The following is a 6,901-nucleotide window of genomic DNA, read 5'->3' on the forward strand; positions in this document are numbered from 1 at the left end:
TTCATTATAATCATTGGGTCAAGGTTTATTACTTATACCTTTGGTTCGCGTTTCGATTATAAACGTTGGGTCAAGGTTTCTATAAAAAATAAAAAAATAAAAAAAAAAACTGAATTTTTAGCTTTCTTGGGCAAGTATTCCAATATTTTTGTTAGGTCTCAAAGCGTGTCGATTGAGGTTCACATCAGATTGGTGAGTTCCTTATGGGATAATCATATATAGAGGTTAGAGGGTCTTCAAATTCCCCTACGGATGCAATTTAAACAACTTATTAAAGGTATTCTTGTGGCCCAGCTGACTAAGTTATCTAATTCCTTTATTTGGGCTCAAAATAACAGTGTTTGTTCAGTAAAGTTTTTATACCAACAAGCTAATGTCCCTTTTAATAATTCTATGTGGAATTGGATATGGAAATTTCATTGCCCTAAGAAAATCCAATTTTTCATTTGGAAGTCTATGCTTAATCGGCTACCTACTCGTCAATATCTAGCTTTCTCTTGCCCGGATGTTGATGATCGTTGTCCAAGGTGTAATACTCTTGAAACCAGTATTCATATTTTACGAGATTGCCCTTGGGATAAGATGATTTAGCTTCTATCTCTAGGTATCTTGCCTTTATCATTTTTCCACCTACTACTCCAATCTTAGCTTAAAACAAACGCTATATCGGATAGTATTATCCAAGGTCATCAGCTTGCTTGGAAGATTTTCTTCTACTTCCTTTGTTGACAAATATGGTTAGTTAGGAATGAGTGTATTTTTCAAAATCAATCTAGCTCCCAATCTTACTTAGTCCACAAAGCTGTTCAGTTAGCTATAGAATTTTTTTATTTAGCTTGCCCTGCTAAGACAATTAAAATTGGTATTCCCAGAATTATCAAACAGATCGCTCCACTGGAGCCTTTTATAAAATTAAATACAAATGACAGCTCTTTAGGTAATCCTGGTTAGGCTGGTGCAGGTGATTTGTTACAAAATTGTGCAAGTTCTTGGGTTTTGGGATTTTCTTTAAACATGGGTATTGCTTCTAATAATATTATAAAGTTGGGAGCAGTTCACCAAGGTCTCATACTAGCATGAAATTTGGGTTTTAGATTTATTCATCTTGAAATTGATTCTATGACAATTCATTCCTAGTTAACTACTAATAAGGATATCTCACCAAATGCTATTCCACTAATCTCTGATTGCAGGAACCTTATGGAGCATGATTGGACCGTGCAGATTTATCACATATTTTGCGAAGCTAATGGCTATGCGGATGCTTTAGAAAAAAGGAGACACCAACAACAGTGCCTTTTGGAAGTCTATGATACCTGTCCATCCTTTGTATATGTACCTTCTGTATAGGATATGGAAAATCTCAGGACTAATAGACTATGTCCCTTGAAGGTTTTAGTGCCTATTTTTGTATAAACTTTTATATATTTAAATAATAAACTCTTTTTTTTTTTTATCAAAAAAAAAAACCAAAAAAACTGTTTTCATATCATGGCAAACTAGTTTAGTACGCTGCAAGGACTTGTCACTTTGAGACACAGTATAGTATAGTCCCGACAATTTGATAGCAAGGGACTCAATTTTCTAAAGATTGTTGTCATGACAGAACCTACACTATGTAACGTGACCTCTTTAAGCATCTTTTTTCCAATGTGGTATAAGCAAGGAAAAACATATCATATGACTTTGAGAAAAACTTTATGTACGGGGTATTGGGAAAAACTCCATAAATAATTCGTATTTATCTTATTTCCTCCTTATATAAATCCAAAAAAAAAATCTTTCAGCTTTCAATTAAAATCAGCCAAGCATAATATAAACAAGAAGAATTCAAAAATAACCCACATGACCACTGTGCACCCTTGGCGCGATGGTCACTTTACAAGTATAAATGTCTGTAGGGTGTGGGGGGTAAGAGGGGCTCAAGTCTCTAGGAAGGAACTTCAGACACATGTATATTTATATTAGACTATAGTAGAATTTCTATCTTAGAAATTTACATGAAAACCCTTCAATGTGAGGGAAAAATCATTTGTTCCTAACTTTTGGCTAAAGAATTAAATGTTTTGAACCCAGGGCCGACTAAACTATGAAAGCAACTGATGCAATTGCCTAAATCCCCCAAATAAAAGAAGACTCCACTTGTATATATGAATATATATATATATATATATATATTTTTCTATATATTTTAATTAAAAAAAATTTAAGTCATTTTATTGGTTAATAAAATGCATTAAAACCCCATTGTATCCTTCTCATCAAAAAAAAAAAAAAAAAACCATTGTATCCTAAAATACTGCGCATTGTTGATTGCATTACACACTACCCATAGCATATTATCATTGTAGCACATCACAGCCACATGGCCCACACACTATCACTAAAGACGATAACCTACGGTACCCACCTAGTGATCAAATGATTTTGAGCATTTTATCGGATGTACCCGAAGGGACAATGATTTTGAGCATTTAAACTTTAAAGTATCGAGATTTTTTGAGTTTTCAGTTTTATTAACAAAACATTCTTAAACCCAGCCACTGTACACACAACACACAAATATCAACCCAAAAAAATCTTGAAATTAAAAACCCAAAACCCAAAAAATATTTAGTGATATTAATTTATTGATCTATATAATAAATTAATTTTTATTTGTGTAGGTTTAGACTTTAAATTATAAAGTGGTCACAGCGTTAGAAAAGTTGCAATAACTAGATTATATTATTCTATACTTCAAATTTTATTTTTACTTAAATTATAAATTTTAATTATAAATGTTGTTTTATTTATTTATAAATATTTACTCATTATAAATGTCTATTAGAAAATATTTATCTGAATATGAAAAACTTTAAAAAAAATGTTAGAAGAACTTAAATATAAAAACTTAATTAGTAATTTTGCATCTCAAAAACTAAGAAAAATAGATTTTAAATAAAAAATTTTAATAAATATTATTTAATAAATATTTAAATATAAAAAATGCCCACTTGAAATTTTCGAGGCGGCCAAAGTTTTTGAGCAAGCCTATTTGAACCCTCTTACTAGGGGTGTCCATGGGTCGGTCCGGGTCGGATTTGTACCCAACCTGGAACCGACCCGATGACATCGGGTTTCCAGCGAGTAAACCCGCCACTGACCGTAAAAACCAATGGGTCAGGTCGGATCGGAGTTGCTTGATTGGCGATCGGATCAGTTGAAGCCGACGATGATGCTGCCGAAGATTACATTTGACGGCGATCTGTATTTTTCACCGGATTTCACTGGATTTGTGCAAAAATCACTAGATCTAAGCAAAAAAACATCAAATCGTCACCTGATTTTTGCAAAACTCACGAGATCTGAGCAAAAATACACCAAATTGTTGTCGGATTTGAGTAAAAACCATTGGAGTTTCGCCGGATTTGAAGAAAACCCATCATATTTTCAATGGATCTGAGCCTTATTTGAGCAAAACCCATTAGACTGTAGCTGGATCTGAGCGTAAACGACAAGATCTCGCCAAATCCGGTGGAGATTTCATGGATCTAGCTAAAATCTCGCTGGATCTAAAAAATCTGGCCAGAAAATGCTATATAGCTCGGTCGATTTGGGTTTCTTCGGGTTTTGGGGAGAAGATTCGAGACCGAACCACCCAGATTGGATTCTGGAGAAGAGAACCCGTCGTCGACCACCGGAGTAGTCGGGTTGGTCAGCGGTCGGCCCGGGTCCGGTTGGATTTACCGGGTGGGTCGGGCCATCGGTTGAGTTGGACACCCCTACCTCTTACATTTGCTCCTAACTGGATCTAGAAAATGAAAGCTCCCCAAAAACAATTATCTTTGTGTGGCTCTACTCCTATAATAGCATTCTGGTTAGGAAAGTGTTGGGTTCAAGGGGTGTTTTTACCTAGGATCAAGCTTGCCCTCTTTGTCTCAACCACCTGGAGGCTGGAAACAGTTAACCATCTTCTCAAAGAATGCCAATTCTCGGTTAGTTTTTGGAAGCAACTTGGCCTCCCCTTAATTTTAAAGGTCATCCAATCCTTTGGTCTCCCCTTCTTGGAATGGCTCCACTTGAATGGTACTTCTGACATCATCTCAAGGCATAATCGAATTCCCTGGAAAACACTCTTTTGTTTTGGGCTCTGGTCTCTTTGGTTAAATAGAAACTCGATTGCTTACCAAGGATAGCAGGCCAGCTCCCCCATTATTAAAGATTGTATTGCTAAAGTTGCTGAATATTTTTTCCTCACTCAAATCTCTAGTACTCGCAATCACAAAACACTTCTCCCTATCTTCTAGGTTAAGCCGAGTTTGGGTTGTCATAAACTCAATACTGAAGCGTCTGTCCTACCCTCCTCAGATTCTGCAAGTGGGGGAGGCCTCCTCAGAGACTTGAATGGCTCCTTGGTCAAAAGTTTTTCCAGGAAAATCAACACCACAAGCTGCCTCCTTGCTAAACTATGGGCCTTATGAGATGACCTTATTACGGCTAAAAATCTAAATGTGGAGAAACTTATCATAAATGTGGATGCTCTTAAAGTTGTTAACCTTCTCTCTAACCCAAATGCCACTAATCGGCTAACCCAAACCATTGTGAATGATTGCGGGAACATTCTCCAAGCTTTCCAGGAGTTCAACTTGCAACACTGCTACAAGCAAACCAACAAACCTGCTGACTTTCTCGCTAGGCCATAATCAATCTAATCCTTTTGTTACTTTTGTATACTATGTAACCCCTACTTTTGATATTACAGAGGTCTTATCTGCTGGCTCTAATGCTGTAATATGTAACCGTCTCACTTGGGCCTTAACTGTTTCTAATTAATATAATTATCCCTGTATTTTACCCAAAAAAAAAAGAAGGAAAAATCATTTGACTAATATCTTCCGCTAATTCAAAAATCATTGGCACACAAATAACAATTAATTTATCACCTAATAGTTGGATTTTAATAAAAACCAACAAATAACAAGTTTGCATCTTACCAACGTGGAAACAATGTTTAGCAAATACAGTACCTGAGTTAAAAAAAAAAAAATATATATATATATATATAGTACCTGAGGCAACCAAGAGAGAGAGAGAGAGAGAGAGCATATTGTGTGTTTACTGAATTTTTTTCCCTTTGGGCAGTTTTTACAAACAAATTTGCTATGCAACTGGGTTCAGTGGTATCTCAAGTCTTAGAGACTAGAGTTCCAAGAGTAGGTAAATCTGAAATTCATGTGGAACTGAAATTTTTAAGACTCGGGTTCCTTAAAAGGAAACCAACTCTCTAACATTTGAGTTCATTCCTAGAAATAATGATGGAAGAGATAACATTGTACACGGGGCTATGACCGAAAGTCTTCTTCACCATCACAGCTCTGATGGTTGTTGTTTATACAATAGTGTGTGGCATGTTCATTGCGCCTAAGGATTTCAATAAGCCTCCCATAGTCACTGCCTCTGCCGCAACATTAGCAACAACTTCGACAACTGTTTCAGCAACTTGCAGTTGAACGATTCCGCCAATGAAAAACTTGTTCATTTTGGGAGATGTAATTGAGTAACAACTCAAAGCTTATGATGGGTCTGACCCTAATAAGCCTACCTTGATGTCCATCAAAGGTCAGATCTATGATGTCTCAAGCTCCAAGCATTTACCGTTTTTCTAATCTCTCTCAAAAATTTTTAATATTAATAGAATCCAACTTAGTAAATAAACCCAATTTATTGTATTAGGCTTAAAAGAACTAAAAGAACTTAAGACTTAAGTTCCATGTGGATTTTTTAATCCACATTAACTCTGCCAACTATTGAAACTCGAAACTTTATATATTCCTTTCGTATTTGTATGTTCTAGTCTAGTAAGTATTATTGTTTTTTTAAAAATAAAAAAAAAATTATATTGGAACTCGAGACTTAGAGACTGGAGTTCCTTTAGTGAACTCAAGACTCTAAGACTCGATATGCTACTTAATTAATACATTTACTTTTTGGCCATATAACGAAATTGTTTGCAAAAATTGCCCAAATGGTATTAAAATTATGGTTAAGTGATTAAACTCATCATTTCCTAATTGCTTAAGCTTTTGGTACGATCAATAGTTTAACATGATATCAGAGCATGAGATCCTAAGTTCGATCTCTGTCTTCACTCTACTTGTTGAGCCCTCACTTTTTAAGGGGAAAATCTGTGTATTTACTAAGTTGTTTCTAGGTTTTTTGTTTCAATGGAACTTGACATTAATTAAGAGTGTCAATTTTCACTTAAAATTGTTTTGCACAAACTCGACAATAATTAAGAATGTTGAGTTCCACGTGTCAATTTTTCTTTTAAAAAGCCACATTAGTCATTGCCATAGTAGTAAAACACGCATGGAATTCGACACTACTAATATCGAGTTCCACGCAAAACTCAATATCACTAATGTCAAGTTTTAAAAAAGGGTATTTTGTTAAATAGTTTCAAAATGGATACATAGTTAAAAATAAAGGTTAAATAATAATTTTTCCCTAAAATATGGTACTTCAAAACTGTAGGGGATTCTTATTTTTTATTTTATTTTATATTTTTAATAGAGTTTCAACATATGACGTCCACTTTTGATGATTGTGTTATTTAACATTAGTCGATTTTTGATATAGGTAGAGATTGAACCTAGATCTCTTATTCAAGAGGAGTTTGAATTTAATTTCAAGGAAAAAAAGTAAGCATGGTTGGGCTTGCAAAAGGCCTAACCCATTTGACAATGAGACGAAAAAGAAAGGGTTTTGATATCTATTACTACTATTTAAGGGGCTTCCTCTATTTAAATTTCTTAATTTGATGCCTAAGATACTCTCATTATACTCACTTACAAGTTTTCAACTAACGGAGATAAATATGTAAATTAAAACTCCTATATTTTAAGACCCACAAACTCAC

This window comes from Quercus suber, unplaced genomic scaffold (assembly GCF_002906115.3).
Source record: "Quercus suber isolate HL8 unplaced genomic scaffold, Cork oak 2.0 scaffold_707, whole genome shotgun sequence".
NCBI lineage: Eukaryota > Viridiplantae > Streptophyta > Magnoliopsida > Fagales > Fagaceae > Quercus > Quercus suber.